The 16897-nt window shown below is 40.3% G+C and overlaps 1 long non-coding RNA gene across 1 annotated transcript in view; it reads left to right on the top strand.

Moving 5' to 3' along the window:
- Positions 1–4152: 4152 nt before the first annotated feature.
- Positions 4153–16897, top strand: part of LOC115578623 (uncharacterized) — a 31119-nt gene continuing 18374 nt past the window's right edge. Inside the window, exons 1-3 of the long non-coding RNA XR_003983495.1 lie at positions 4153–4307; positions 7078–7170; positions 7767–7866. This is a non-coding gene — a long non-coding RNA (uncharacterized LOC115578623). The remainder of the gene's footprint in view (positions 4308–7077; positions 7171–7766; positions 7867–16897) is intronic.

Here is a 16897-nt window from a genome sequence, read left to right as displayed (position 1 = left end):
AGTTAAACTGTGAGTAGTAGAAATTCTTAATATATGGCCATATTTTTTGTTTAAAACATTTGTAAATTGAACTTAAGATTATCAACAAAGTGTGAAGAAACAACATTGTTATATCTCCAGTGATGGAATGTAACCAAGTACATTTACTCAAGTAGAAGTTCGAGGTTCTCTGGTACTTTTCTTGAGTATTTCCTTTTTTTTGCAACTTTATACTTCCACTCTGATACAGTTTGCTGGCAAATATTGTATTTTTTACTCCGCTTCCTTTATTTGATACATTTTGTTACTAGTTACTTTATAGATTACATGCTGTAACAGACCCACAGTAGCATATTTTTATAATTATTTTGTCAGCAATTAGGTTAAAAACTCAAGTTTGACTTGTGGGTATTTTTTACAACACTGTATGTAAATCTATGTACTGCAGTACAGAGATGTTTACTGAAGTTAGCATGCTACCCAGCTAGCCCAAACGCATCCTAATGGATGTAAAAGCAGTCAGTTCGCTAATTAGTCGAATAAGTCAACGAAATAAAGTTACAAAAAGTCAAGAAAGGAAATATTCTGACACCTTTTTGTCTTTCCTAAACAGAAAATACAACCAAAGACCGTAGACCAGTTTTTCCATTTTCTCTCCTGTCCACGATCAGAGCAGCTGTAAATCGCCTCCATCCTGTATCCGCTGTATTCCAACGGTCTGTCTCGTTCCAGTTCGGTGTCCAGCTGTGTTCACTCTCAGACTGCTAAACCCGGTTGAGCTGAGTTGTGATCCAATGTCCTGGTTCAGACGAACTCTAAGGCTCCACTGTTAACTGCTAACGGTAGCTAACTACATGGAGGGGTAAGTCGTTGCACACAATAATTTTGGAGCTACCTTCCAATTCTGGCCATGTTTAATAAATTGCATTTCATTGGTTCCTGATTTATTCATCACAGTTTTACAGATCATCATGTTTTTGTCAGTTATTGGTGTTGGAGCAGGAATCAGACCTGCAGCTCCACGTCTCCAGACATTCAGTGTGCGACTTCCCGTCACAAAACAAGATGTTCTGTTTAAGCTTTTCAGTTTTTATTCCGGCTGTTTGTTGCGAAACTTCCTCAGAGTTTTGAGGCTGTAAATGGGACTCAAACCCGCAGCCTTCATGTCATCAGCTGATTCTTCACACTCCTGCAGCTGCTTCACCGGCAGCTTTTTCTCTCTTTACACTGCTGCGAGCTTTCAAACAGCCCTTTAGAAGTAGAGACGTGACTTGATCCCATCACCTCTAAACCTATCTGCTTTGCTGATTGAGTCATTGAGTCTTCACACGCGAGATCTTTTTCAAGTTTTTCCTTTAGATGCCGTCTCTTGATTGTCAAAAGCAGAAGTCGAATCCAAACCCCAGCACGGCTCGGAGCAGCTGTGTACCGCAGCGAGTTAATGCTCGGCACAACACTCAACACTCGTGAAGCTTTTCAATGTCTCCACTACATGTAAGCTTTGAAAACACATTTTGCAAATTAGGAATTGGAAAAGAAACTTGAACCTGTGACCTTGAGCTGAGCCACTGAGATATATTTCCTCTTTTAAATGCCAGAAATTTACCGTCAGCACATAAAGGACCCGATTCAAGCTCTTTACAGATTAGTGAACAGATTTTTCTTTTACGCTGGTGAATTGGAGGATGCTTCAACTCATCTCAGAGGATTTTCAACAGTGGTACATTTACTCAAGTACTGTACTTAAGTACAATTATGAGCAACTTGTGTGTTATTGGAGTATTTCCATTTTAGGCAGCTTTATACTTCTACTCATCTTCGTCTCAGAGGGAAATATTGCCCTTTTTTAAAATTTTACTATAAAGCAAGGAATCTCTGTCTGTCTACGTTGTTCGCATATCTTGAGAAACTTTCCTCCGATCTACTTCACAGGTTTGAGAACGAACATTTGGACATGTGACATGTTCAATATTAATAAATTTTGAATAATCGGTGACTCGTGTGATTTCATGGGGAAGCAAGTGCAAACAAAATTGAGATTAGTGTGGTGCAACAGCAAGCTGTAGTTATGTTTTTATTACAGAAAGAAAGAAAGAATTTTAATGTTGAATGTTTGACGAATAAAGAAGAAAGAACCAATAATAAAGAATTTGTCAGAAACAGCATTTCACAAGGTTTCTCCTAACTCAACAACCCACGAAATGGAGTGTTTTTATGTGGGAGTCTGGGGACTTTCTGCTGCGATTGGTTACTGTGGACGGTCTTTGCAAAATGTGACATGTTTAACATCAATAAAATGTTGTCTCCTTTCATAAATGGAGTGTAAAATGGTGAAATCAGCGTAAACAGTGTGTTTAAACGGCTGCTAAATGTTGGCAGGCAAGGCTTTAGCATTTTAGACACAGAAGCAGATGCTGCAACAAACTAAAAAGACACTTTTTGCAAAATAAAAAAAACTTACCCGAATTTACACAAAGGCACCGATAATTAAGAATTTGCTGTAACCGTTTTTCCAAAGTTTGTTAAATTCCTGCTCACTCAAAAACTCAGAAAAATTGGGCGAACAGTTGAGGAAGTCTGGTAATATTGTGGTTACTAGTTTGACAGTGAAATCAGTTAAAACAGACGGTGTGTTCAAAAAACATCTGCTGTGTAGCTCGGCAGGTAAGTGCTTTTACATAATTATGATTTTAAATGTTTTAAATTCAGGACTTTTACTTGTAGCTGATTTAACATTGTGGTTTTAGTAGAAAACATGATTTTGTCATCTGTAGCAAAACAAAGCCTTCTCACCCGCAGCAGCTCAGAAACACGACGTCTGGGTTTTTTTGACAAGGTGGTGATAACTCAGCAGCAAAATGGCAAGCATGCAAGGGAAAACATAATTAAGGGAATGAAAGATGAAATCTCAAATGCAAAGGCAAAAAGTAAAACATAATTTAGATCTTATAAATTAGGGAATACATTTAAAACATAGAGTATGTGCCAAACACCGTACGATAAAGAAGCACAGTTAAAACAAATAATATATTAAACAGATTCTGCAGTTTGAGTGTTGTATCTGTATGCTGATGGTGATTCTATCGACAGTCTGTAAGTGAAGATTTTTCCCCACATCTGAATACAAAATGACATTATCACAGTGACTTCGAATATGCAGCCTTGTGTATAAGGAATGAATCATTTATGAGACTGTCCAAGGTCATTTTTTTATTATACTTTTCTACCAATTCAGATGTAAAAAACTAGTTTTTGTAAAGCATTTTGTCTTCGTTCAGGTCCTGTACGTACAGAATCATCGCGACTAAACTGAAGTAAAGTCAGAGAGTCACACAAATGACAGGTTTAATTAATTTTAACAAAGATTTATGCACAGGATGAATGAAAAGCCCTTGAAAATATATTTTGTTGTATATCTATCCCGTTTGAACTGTCATGAATCACATTTGATTGTCAATTGAAAAGATATTTTTTCGGGTTAATAATGTCCTCGTCTGTAATTAAAGTCAAATCTCATGTAGTTTTGTGTTAAAACACTCAGTGAGTCAATAAATAAACTGTTGGCTGTGACGTATTCATAATTACATATTTTCACAGTCTGATATTTAATTAGTTTGAGTACAAACTTATAAACAACATGTGTGTGATTAATGACACAGTTCAAACAGGATCAATACGTCATCTGTCTCTCTGCATTCACTAACAAACACACACTGGGTTTAATGAAATTTAGGACTGCAAAGATTGTTACATTTATTTATGTGTTGACATAATGATATTGTATTAGCTATTAGTATTTATGAAAATGTATTATTATTATTTAGGTTCTAACTCATCTGAGAACTCAGGAATGTATTTTGTAAATGTATTATTCTATTTATTGACTTTATGTTTTTGTACCTACGAAACAGCTCTTATGCATTGTGTTATGTTGATGTTTGACATAATTTGTAAATTGAAGATTTAAATAAAGTTCATGCAAAAAAAAAATACACGTTGGAAACCGGAAGGGGCGGGGCTTCGAGACTCTTTCTACCTGTCTAGACCATAAACAGAAATCCCAGGGGGGCCAGAAGAGATCTAGAGATCCGTCCCCCTTAATAACATCTGTCAGTGAATATATATAATTCCTAATTTATAATAATATGCATTGATATCGTTTGTGCTAATTAAATACTCAAAAATATGTATTTTTTAGATGTTTAACTTAGAGATTGGCCACCCCCTTCATATGCCTCACAGTGGTTTGGTCCACCAACCAATCTGCATCTCCTCAACCGTTAGCGATGAGGCGGAACAGGCGGGAATGTAGCAGCTAGCTAAACACAGTAAGTAGCTACTTTTCTAAAGTCAGCTTAAAACAAAAATGCTGTTTCAAAATGTCGCAGAAATGTCATGTTTAAGCACAAAAGCCACTCGGTTAACTGTGGAAAAACGCAGTGTTTTGTCTCAAAATGTCCCGCGGGCTCGTTAGAAATACCCGGATGTGTGGCCATTAACACGGCTGCAGGTGGCCCGACTTCCCGTCAGAGATATTCAGTGTATGTCGCCACAAACACCGCTAGAAAGTGTCCCAAATCCTCCTCAAAAACATCCAGCAGTATACCATTTATAAATACTACCATCCACTCCGCCTCCTGATATTAAAAACACAGTTAATAAACACAATGTGATCCTGATGTGAGATGTTAGAAATACAGCTAACTGCTAAATGCTAGCTTGTTGACTGGGCTGAAAGAGGAGTCTGACATTTTTATTAACTCTCACCTTAAAATAATAATCAGGAAGATTTTTATGTAAATAAAAATGTTAAGTTATGATCTATCTCTGATTGATTTAACACGATTATGATTGAGCCCTTACATCTGCTGTGATACCAAAGATGGACACTTGGAAAAAAATCCCAAGCGACACAGTTAGTGACACGTTTACTTGACGTAATGGTTCACGAGAAGTTTCCTGCTGGAGTCAGGTCTTTAAATTATATAGTATAACGATATTCATTATTCAGTATTGAATTTGGCTGTGATGTCGGTGTTTTCTGATTTTCATGGCCAGAAACGATTTGCATCATTCTGCAGAACCGTCTAACCTGCACAGCTTTTGTTTTGGGGTCCGATGAGTGTTGGACTCCTGGAAAACGTAAACTAAATGTACACCATCCATCTTCAGAGGCAGAACATCTGCTCCTCAGCAGCCACATCGATTCAGTGAAGTTGAAGTAATTCTTGTGACATTTCTGAGCATAAATCCAGCAGCTCGTTTGGATGGTAACAGATGCTTTTTGTCTGCACTTTAATGTAACAATCGTTTGTTGTTTCTAACTCATCAGTCATCACTCATTTTAAATGTCAGTACAGTCGATCTCACAGCTGCTGTCATTAACCTGTATTTATCTTCATTCTGTCTGACGACGTCGAGATCGTCAAGTGATGATTTTATCTGCTGCAGCAGCTCGGTGATGACTGCAGGTCAACAGGAGCTGTGATCAAATAGCATTGTTCTATCGTCTGATTGCACAGACTGTAAAATGTTAAAGAAATATGTAAATGAGAACAACTATATGTTGAATTCAGCAGCATCAAAACAGTATTTATAATCGCAGAGGGCAGGAGGAGAATGAACACAGATTTCCCTCCGTCTCTCTAGACATGAACAAGTAGTTCTTCTGTGTTAAAAGCATAATTTGCATCTTTTTTTAAAAGGTGAACTTGTAAAGATTCTACACCAAAGTTTGCAGGTCATTTTTCTAGAGTCCTTTCTGGAGTCTGGATGCAAAGAAACCAAGATTTTGTAAAAGAATGATGCAGACAACAACGTTTGATTTCTGAAATGAAAAATCAACAGTAGATAAAAACAAAGCAAATCAAATTAAACAACAGAACATTATAAAACATCATGGGATAAACAAGGAATAGTTTGATTGAAATCATTTAAATCGAGCTCCAAATAAAATTAAGTTGCGCGTCAGATCTCTCACTGGAAACGTCCGGTCACCTTAACTTTCAAGTCAGCCAACAGAGCTGCATTCACCGATCAGAGCGAACGTCCAGGCCTGTAGGGCTTCAGTGAATCTTTAATCTGACTTGGGGCAAGACCATTTAAAGCTTTAAAAGTGATGAGTAAAATTGTAGAAATCAAGACAAAATAAAACGGGAAGCCAGTAGTGCTGGCGAGGATTAATGTGCTCGAATGTTTTGGTGCCATCAGATAAATATCACCAGAATAAAGCAGGTGAAATCAGCACAGCAGATTTTAGATGTCCGGTCACGTCCGTCCACAAAAACGCCATCAATGCCAACTGAAGGAGTTCTGAAGGGAAAGTGAGCACTGGAAAGATAAGAGGTTAAAACTGTGTGTGCAGACACTGAGTCATGTGTTTGTTCTGCACCTGTAGCCACCTGAAATAGAAGGTAAGATTTGTTATCCAAGCGTCTTCCAGTCAAGGTCAGTGTTTAGTACAAAAATAAAAACAATCACATTTTTAGAACGAATTTCTGCAGATTTCTTTGTCGGGGTTTGTCCATCTTTTCTCCTGTATCTGCAGCCTTTTCACGTAGTTGTTAAACTCCACCAGCAGCTCACCTGATTCAGATGTAATACAGTATTGATCAGGTATTGTCTGAACACGCCAACACGGATCAAAGCTGTGATGAAAACTCGGGCTCACTCTGCTACGTATTGATCGCCGAGGCCGCTGTTAGTGAAGATGTTTTTATGATTCATCAGTGTGAGCTGGTTTCAGTCTGAATCTTTCACAGATTGTGTGCGTTTCCAGTGTTTCTGATGAGCTGTCACCTTCTTCAAATAAATAAAAGCTGTGAGTGAGAATATATGTTGCTTTGAAATTGCATTCCAAAGGTTCACAAACAAAATCAGAAAGTGTAGATTTAACGCACAAAACTGACAGTTTGACCCCAATTTAATCAGTTTAGTATCGCAGGAGCTCAGAGTAAAGAGTGTTTAATCAATTTCCTCTAATGTTGGTGTGCACGTGTGGGTGTGCATGTTTGTGTGTGTGTGTGTGTTTTCTATTAGCTGTAGTGGTGTACTTACCACATTAAATAACCCACCACAGTAATAACGTTTTGTCCCCAGTCAGGGATCAAACTGGAGAGGAACGCTGCTGATGGTGCAACCAGCCGTTCATCCCGCTGAGCGTTGAAAAGCTGCTGCTCCTCTTCTTCTGTGGTAAGACAGTAATAAAGAAGAGCGTCTGACATGGGTGTGGTTTTGATTCCTTGATGTGTCCCAAGTATCTGTTTTCCTCTCTGAAGCTTTCTCCGTTTATTGTTTTAAACACCCGTATCACCACGCAGGGCGTGGAAAGAGCATCCAAACCGCAGTTTCATTTTCTCTTCTTCTCCGCTGCTTTCATCAGCTTCTTCTTCTTCTTCTTCTTCTTCTTCACATCACAAACAAACTCAGTCTTCTGCAGAATTTATTTTAACAGAAGAAAATGTTTTATTCTACATTTAGAGACGAATGTGCAATAAAAACATTCTGCACTGATTTTCTTCACTGATTTTTGGCTTCATGTGTTGTACAAAACTGAGTTCTTGTCGTTTAAAGGGCAATTTCTAAGATCTGGGTAAAATTTTGTTTAAAATGTTCACAAAATGAGCAAAAAGTAAGAACAGAGTGTGAAGAAACAACACTGCCGACGTTTAGACTGCGCTGAACAGAAATGTTGACGGGCTCTTCATTCTCAACTTGGAAAAGAACTCTACATCCATTTACCTGCTTTTTTTTTCTGTTCAGTCACATTTCGATGTTTTCACCCACAGATGGAGTCGATGTGGAGAATGAGACGATGTCAGTTTCTCTGTGACAGCCGAGCAAAGTTGAGCCGCTGAAGAAGTGAAGAAGCTCCACAAGGGCGCCGAGGTAAGAGGAAATAAATGAACTCCCAGTTTGGAAAAAGAGGAACAACTTTGCTTTGTGCTCAGCGTGAACAGCAGAGCTGCAGATGATCAACAAATACCAACCAGAAATGTTTGTTGTGATGAGCTCACACTTAAAAAATCATAAAAAAATATGATGAAGGATCTTTTGTCCGCACTGATGAGAGCAGTTTGTTTAGTACATACATGCTGTAGCTCATAAACCTGGTGAGACAATAACACAATGTGGATGAAATGAGAGAGAGATACAACAGACTGCTTTGTCCAAGCTTTAAATATATGATGTCACGTGGTCACAGCACAGAAAATTAATGTGAAAACTGTGACAGTGTGAAAGGACATCTAGAGAATTATCACCTGAATCAGCAGCTTTCTGGAGCTTTTATAGTGAGTTTCAGCTCTTTTGTTTATCCACCCGGACACAATTTTACTGTTCTGGTTCCTTTTCTCTGCTTTCATAGAGTCGTTTTCAGAGAAAAGCCTGTTAAAATCCACTTTACATGACCTGCTCAGCACCAAACAGCACCAAGACACCCTGTCACCAGGTTAAATGTTAGATATGTACATCCAGTGATGTGCACAAGGGCCCAATTGTTGAAAAACGCGCGCTAAAGTGCCCTCCTGAGAGCCAAAACGCTCGCTAAAGTGCCCTCCTGAGAGCCAAAACGCTCGCTAAAGTGCCCTCCTGAGAGCTAAAATGCTCGCTAAAGTGCCCTCCTGAGAGCCAAAACGCTCGCTAAAGTGCCCTCCTGAGAGCCAAAACGCTCGCTAAAGTGCCCTCCTGAGAGCCAAAACGCTCGCTAAAGTGCCCTCCTGAGAGCCAAAACGCTCGCTAAAGTGCTCTCCTGAGAGCCAAAACGCTCGCTAAAGTGCCCTCCTGAGAGCCAAAACGCGCGCTAAAGTGCCCTCCTGAAAGCCAAAAAAGCATGCCAAAGCTCCCTCTTAGTTGGCAAAACACACTAAACTGCCCCCTTGGCTGGTTAAAACATGAAAACCTGCCCTCTTGGGAGTCAAAACATGCGCTAAAGTGCCCTCTTGGGAGCCAAAACGCGCACTAAAGTGCCCTTCTTTTCGCCCCTGCCCTTCAAAAAGTCTGCGCACGCCACTGTGTACATCTCAGAGTTCAATCTAGGGCTGCACGGTATGGTCAGAAAGTGATATTGCCATTATTTTGACAGATATCACTATTGCCATCCAATTAAAGATTATTATGGATGATTACATTTTACAGCACAGTTTTTGTTGTCATTGTAAAACTAGTGAAATCATGAGGATGTGGCGTTTCTCCTGGTCTCTGATTACGTCTGGAGAACAAGCTTTGTTGGTCATTTTAGTTTGAATTTCCTCTTTCTCTCTGTTCGCAGCGCTGCGTTTATGCTCTGGCACAAAAAACACTTGGTCAGGGTTAGAAAAACATCGTGGTTGAGCTTAAAATACCTGATTTAGTCACAACAGTCACGGATGGAAATGATCCCACTTCCTGTGAAAAATAGCTTCTCCTTTTTTTTCTTCCACAAATCCTGCTGGAAATGTTTCCAAGTCTCTTTAGAAAAAGAAATATGTAAAGGGAAGAAACTGTAGGACGTTGATAAATGCAATGAAAGTTCTATATATCATAATCACCGTGAGTCAGGCCTGCTTGGATTCATGACTTCCATTTCTCTAAAGTCTTGTTGCTTCAGCCCTGCTAATTAATTCAGCTGCTGTTTGCTAAATTATTCCAGTCTGAGGTGGCCAAATAAACCCAATCCCAAACAATCGTAATGAGTGATTAAAAACACGAGCGTATTCTTGTCACGGCAAGATGAAAAACACGCTTTTCTAACCTCCATCAAAATCGACGACGCGAGGTGAGAACGAGCCGGGATGAACGATCCTGACCTTAAAACACCTGCGCTGTCAAAGTCATTTAAAACTACATCACACAGCTTTTATCGCAGGTTTCCAGGAATAGACGGACTCGTGTTTGTCACCGCGGTTCTTGAGACAAATGTGAATTGATTTGAAAGTACAGTAACGTGAACTGAGAAACACGGCGTGACCTCCTGCTGCAGCTCCCTCAGCTCCTCCCCAGGTGAGATATCCTGAGCGCTTCGAGGACACGCTGTAATTTCCTTTGACAACATCTTAAATGGCTGCTGCTGATTTTTTTCTGGTGCGGAGCGTAGAGGGGGGGTGGAGGAGGAGGAGGAGGAGGAGGAGGAGGAGGGGTTGATGTAACCGGGCTGAAATCACAGTCTTAACATCCCAATCTGTCAGAGTATCTGAAGATGAGACATCTGACAGGCTGCGGCGCTGAAGAAGGTGTCAGAAACACCAGAAAAGAAAACAGACACTCTCTCATACACACACACACACACACACACACATATTTACTCTGCCGTGTGCTGAACTTGCTGATTTTCGAGGTTTTACAGGATTATCTGTCCCATACTGCAGCAGTCACTTCTCTCTATATTTGGGGATTTAGTTAAATGTCTTCCGCTCTGATCAAATACTCTTTGAAAATACACTTCTTCTTCTTCTCTCTCTATGGTTCGTTTCATGTTGCCTTAAAAGACGACTTCAGTCTGTCTGTGTGTGAGATCAATGGCACAACTTATGTCCTGTAAAATCACCATAATACACTTTGTGTCAGATTCTTTGCTTTTGGGGTTTATTTTTTGGGCTGAAAGTGAATTAAATCACAAACTGACACGCTGGAAAAACAGAGAAACCTTGACGATGTCACAGAATTAAACAGCTTAACCTGAAATATTCAGTTATTGTTGAGACAACCAATTAATCTTGCTGCTGCCAATGATTATTTTCATTATCTATTAATTTTTCTCATTATATTCTCGATTAATTTTGTAGTTGTTTAATCTCTAGCATGTAAGAAAATAGTGAAAAATGCCTTTCAAAGATCCCTGAAGCCAAAACATGAAGATTTAGTCATCATCTCCTCCCTCCATGTTGATATAAAGTCAGGTTTCATACACCACAAAACATTTCTGGAGCTTCACAGTAAAACAGGAGGCTGGAGACGTGATTTAAAACGGAAAAACAACCAAAGAAAAACACAAAATGTGTCCTGAGATGACAAACGCATCTGAGAAGATGTTAGTTACATCTTTTTAAATGCTGCAGTCAGGTTGATAAACAGGAGTGAAGATAAATTCTAAAGGTTAAAAAGTAATCTGAGCTCTCCTTCAGACTGTAAACGAGAGTTTGTTTATTTAATTTGTTTAAGCAGAAAAAATTCAGTCAGTGAACGTCTTTGTCTTCTGGTTAACTTTTCTTCTACAAAACTACAGACTGCTCCAGAGTCAGAACCATTGACGATGATAAATCAACCAGCTCCAGTCACATGTCCCACTCTGCTGTTGGTTTCTGGGTGAAAATGCATCTGCTGATTATTTATTACATTATTTAGTTCAGTGAAAACAAAGAGATGATGTGAAACACAACAACGCCTCTTTGTTTTATGAAAGTCAGTTAGAGAAAGAGAACTATAAACATCTAAAGACGACTCAACTCTATTAACGACAGTGCATTCACTTCATGTTGATTGGCTGAAAACATTTCGGTGACATCACAGATTTCCTCCAAACATCACTTTTCCTCTTGTTGCCTCGTAGGAGACGGATCAGTTAACGGTTCAATAACAGACTGAATTTTTAATGTTTAGCTCTGGAACTGTTCAGAGGTCTGGATGTGGAGCAGAATCTGATCTAGTTATTAACTCATTCACAGAATATTAAACTTCTGAACTTTTCTTTTTTCTTTTAAATTTACTGCTTCTGTTAGTGGAGTCTGGTGGATTTGGCAAAGAAGAAAGAGTCGGTTTCTGGTTAAACAAAAGGATGTTACTCTTTCACTATCAGGTTTATCTGTAGGAATGTTTTCTATAATGTCAGAAACAATATGAGCATGTAAAAAAAAACAAAGGGTGATTAAAGTGGACCTTATGTTACATTTCAGACGGTCTCACTCAACACTGGAACAATCTCAATGTGTCGTCCCCGGTGGAGACGAAGGCCCCGTCCAGACGACAACGCCGTTTTGTGTAAACGCACACGTTTTGCATCGTTTTGGCCGATCGTCCACACGGATCCTGAAAACGCACTTTTTTTGAAAACGGGTCTCAGAGTGGAGAAATCCGAAAACGCAGCCCTCCCGTTTTCATGTGGATGGCGAATCCGCTTACTTTCCAAAATGATGACGCCATCGCCCCACCCCTCGACGTCTCATAACAACAACAACAACAATGGCGGACTACATTCTTGTGTTTGTGCCACAGAAGATATTGAGCTTTCTTGTAGTTGAGTGTGAGTCTCAGCAGCAGTTCGACCTCACTAACGGTCCACACGAACGATTCTGGTTTCCTTGCACTCGCCATTTTCATCTTCTTCTTCTTGTGTTCAGTTTCTCCGTCTACTGTCTGTTTGTTTACAGCGCGCAAGCTTTATGCGCATGCTCCGTGTCTTCTTCTCCGTTTTTGGTGAATGTCAAGCGCCACCTATAGGGCTGGAATATGAACTACAGCGTTTTCGGTCCGTGTGGACGCAAATATTCTTGAAACAATGCCGAGGAAGACGGAGAAAAAAAGACTCTAAAACAAAGGGGGGGAATTATGCAGCAGACTCACCTTGAGTCAAGTGGTAGTCAAAGAAAACTATATTGTTCAAAGTGTTTCACTCAGAGTCACGTGACGACCTCGCAATTAAAAATCCACACTTTGTTCTCGACTTTTCTTCTCTCCAGGTGCAAAAATGTTTCCTCTCTGACATTGACATGCTGTAAGTTGATAATTTTGAGTCTTTGCACTGATGCTCATTTAATACAAAAACAAGATCCGAATAGTTTGAAAGAGACACTTGAGCTCAACAAGGTGTTGAACAAAAGGTGGAGGTGCGTCAGCGCAGCCTTCAGAAACCAAAAGATAACGATTACTTCAACACAATCAGAAGTAAACGTCCGGCCTCGAGGCCGAAGTCGAGTTCAGCTGTCTGTTTTTGTTTTATCTAATACGGTTTGTGTCACTGGGTTTGTTTTGTTTCTCTTTTTGTCCTGAATATTAAAAAAAAAAAGCTAAAGAAATATTATTTTGTGTGTTTGTATTGTGAAGTTTTAAAAGGAGAAAAAACCTCACAAATAGTTTTTTCCGGATAAAAAGTTCAGCCTTGACACGTCAGAAGTGAATCAACCGGAGCGGAAACAATCGTTACTTTATTCAACAATCACAGAAAAATAGCTTATACTTCATACTGAATCAGCGTATTCTCAGATTAACTTAATATTTTGACGTTTAAAGAAAAACTAATACAAATACTTTTCTACATAAAGCAGTTTGATACAGAAACAAAGTGCAGCCTTGAAATGTAAAAATCCTCAATCAGCCGAACAAAAGAGAAAGAATCAGGGACTATTAATCATTTAAATCATTTTAGATTATCATTTAATTATGTGCCTTCTCTGATTAAACCCCTTAATTTCTTGGGCTTCGGGGATCAGTGAGAGACATTATCCACTATTTTCTTACATTTAAGAGACCAAACAATCAATTAATTAATTGAGGTTTTGTGTCACATTTTCAAACAAGCAGCGATGGAAACAAACATCAGAACGATTTACTTAAATACTGATCTTAAGCACAATGTTCAGGTGCTTTACTCGAGTATTTTCCTCTTTCTGTTACGTTATTCTTCCTCTCCACTACTTTTATTTTATACATTAAGGTATAAATTTCTTTGCAGATTCAGATTATTGAGTTTATAGTTTAATTATTGATACGTTTATTTAATCTGACAGAAAAATACATATCGGTCATGATAATCTGTCTGCCCGGATGTTCAGTTTACCGTCACAGAGGAAAGAAACTGAAAATATTCATGTTTAATAAGATGTAATCACAGAGTATTGACTTATTTATATAAAAAGTAACTCCAAATGATTAATTGATTATTAAAATAGCTGCCGATTACTGTAATGACTGACAACGTATATTTACTGTAGCTTTGTTTCTGCTGGAGTCACATCAGATAGATGAGCAGTGATGGTTGTTTCACTCTGAAGACATCAACTCCCATGATCCCACGCTACAACACGACATCATCGTCGGCGTGGCTCTGCTCGGTTTGACTCGCCGCAGCAGGGAGTTGTATTTCCACCAATGACCCGCTTGTCCCGATTCCCACCGTACTGTCGAAGAATCCCTGCTAACAAAGTGGCGCCGCTGATGCCGTCACAAACACGTTTAATTTACGGCAACTTCTTCACAGTAAAAGCCTCACGTTACGAACACACTTACTTTCTCTCAGGTTACCTGCACAGACTCGAGTTCAGGATCGATTTAAGGGGGAGACGGTTGATTCTAACAGGTTGGCTGCAGTCCTGAGACGTCACCTGAGACGTAACCTGGCGACATCACCTGAGACGTCACCTGAGACGTAACCTGGCGACATCACCTGGCGACGTCACCTGGCGACGGCTTGACCGTACTCTGGAGCTGCTGCTAGAAAAACGGCATATCTTTTGTTTTCATTGCTTTGATTGAGGGACCCCTAGTGTTAGGAACTACATACTGTGTGTTTAAGCTGAGAATCACACGGCAGCAATATATACATAATTTCATCATCAAACAGCGTCACTGTGACAGAAGCATAATTAGACTTCAGGCCTTGAAGCTCCGACACGTCGAGCTGCTTGTTGCTCACTTTCATCTCCAAACACGTTAAAAAAAGGTCCAAGAGTGTCGACACATCAATGTATGTTGAGTCTTTTATACGCCACTGTAAAATCTGACGTATTGCCCCTTTAAGCAGCAGCCGTGTCTGTCTGTCTTGTCGCGTTGAACCGCACCCATCTGCCGCGGCGCCGAGGTTAAAAACAAAAGGCAGATGAACATTATATAACATGACTGCGCCGCCGCACAGATCTGCCTCCCGACGCACAATCGCTCTTCAAACTCGCTCACATTACACAGGGGAGTTTGCATCCCGACCCGGCGACGCGCGGGGAATGTAAAGGAAAACACGTTAGTCTAGTTAGATGTGACAGACTCAAACGGCTGCGGGCGCCTTTGATGAGGGGGAGTCAGGCGGTTAGTGTACGCCGCTTCACCGTGTTAATATAGGTTAATACGACGGCGGCACATAAAGGTATACAGCCGAGAATAAACATGACAGCCAGAAAGGAGGGAAACGCTGACGCACTCGTCCAAACGTGGCCCGACAAGAGGAGCGGAGCTGACAGGAGCACCATCACACACTTACACACACACACACACATATATAAATACACACACACACACACACACACACACACACACACACACACACACACACACTGGGAGCAGCGCTGAGAGAGTCTGTGTTGGTGTAACTGTCTGTTCCTGCGACAACGCTTTCATTTCAGCTCTGACCCAAATAGACCCACAAGGCTGGCACTCAGTGTGTGTGTGTGTGTGTGTGTGTGAGTGTGTGTGTGCGTGTGAGTGTGTGTGTGTGTGTGTGTGCGTGTGAGTGTGTGTGTGTGTGTCGCAGCTTGAGGAAAGGTATTATTGTGGAGTTTTGAGGTTAGGAACAAGATTTGTTTTAGATCAAGGTGAGGCGTTACAGAACAAAACACACAGATGTAAATGCAGGGTCACTGCATGTGTGTGTGTGTGTATATTATATATGTGTGTGTGTGTGTGTGTGTGTACGTGCGTAACACTTAAAGGTGCACTGCACCCCAATTTCCCCCGCCGTGTTCCTTTTTTTGTGAACCTCAACAATTCTACTATCATAATTGTTTCAAAAGTTCCGACCCTGTTGGATTTCGGTTCACTGTTGATTTGAAAGGTTTCTGTATTCAGGTGAGAAAGGCCACACTGTACACACACACACACACACACACACACACACTGTACACACACACACACACACACACACACACTACACACACACACACACTGTACACACACTGAACACACACTCTATACACTCTCAGACACACACAGCAGATGGTAAGTGCAATTCTGCGCCGAGCCCCGTTCCTGAAAAATAGCACAGAGGTTTGAATACAGTCTTTGTGCGCCCAAGACCTCAATAGCCTCGATACAATTGTGTAACGGACCTCCTTTCACAGAGATGGAGAGGCCGAATGAGAGAAGGAGGGAGGAGGAGGAGAGGGAGAGGGAGAGATGTGGCACAGGGGAGAGAGCTGAAGAATAAGGGAGACAGATCGAGTCGGAGAGGAGAAGTAGAAAGAAAATGAGAAAAAAGAAGAAAAGGAGGGTTGAGAGGGAGACAAAGACGAGGGAGAGAAGAGAGGAGGATTTAGAGGAAACGAGTGCCATTCAGGACAAATGGAAGAAGAAAACGAGGGATAACAGAAGAACTATACGGCCAGAAGTATGTGGACACCCAGATATTAAACACGTGTGATGTGAGAAAAAAACACACAACCTCGTCGGTTTACGTGACACCAGAAATACTAAATAACAAATTATTTTCTTTATGCTTGACAGAGAAAAGGGTTCCCTTCCTGAAACACAGCTCAAGTTTTTCATAAACATCCGACCAAAAAACCTAAACCTGCCGGTGTCCAACGCTAGAATAGAATGTTGTTAGAAAAGTTACAATCCACTTTCATTCTCAGCAGTCGTCACAGATATTTACTTGCAGCAGCAGCGATGGGAACATGAAGCGTTGGTGGACACACTCATTTTCTTCTGGTTCGATGCTACGAATGATGGCGTTTAAATACTTTTCCACCTGTTCGGTTGGCGTAGTTAAAAGAGAGACTGAAGTCAAAGATATTTCGATTGTTGTTTTCTGGCTGATTTCTACTCTTTCCTGTCTGCCGGTGTTTTTTATGCGTGACACACCAGAAGAAGAACAGACATGTGAACTCGTCCTCTGGCAAACGGGACACGAGTCAGTCGCCTGTTTTTAACGTGTTTACTGCTGTTTTAAAACCTCAAAAAGGCGTAAAGTTCTTCTACACAAAATTGTGAGAACAATTTCTTTATTTAGTTGACTTTGCTG

The sequence above is a fragment of the Sparus aurata genome, chromosome 3 (genome assembly GCF_900880675.1).
Source record: "Sparus aurata chromosome 3, fSpaAur1.1, whole genome shotgun sequence".
NCBI lineage: Eukaryota > Metazoa > Chordata > Actinopteri > Spariformes > Sparidae > Sparus > Sparus aurata.
This window is presented reverse-complemented; position numbering and strand designations above follow the sequence as displayed.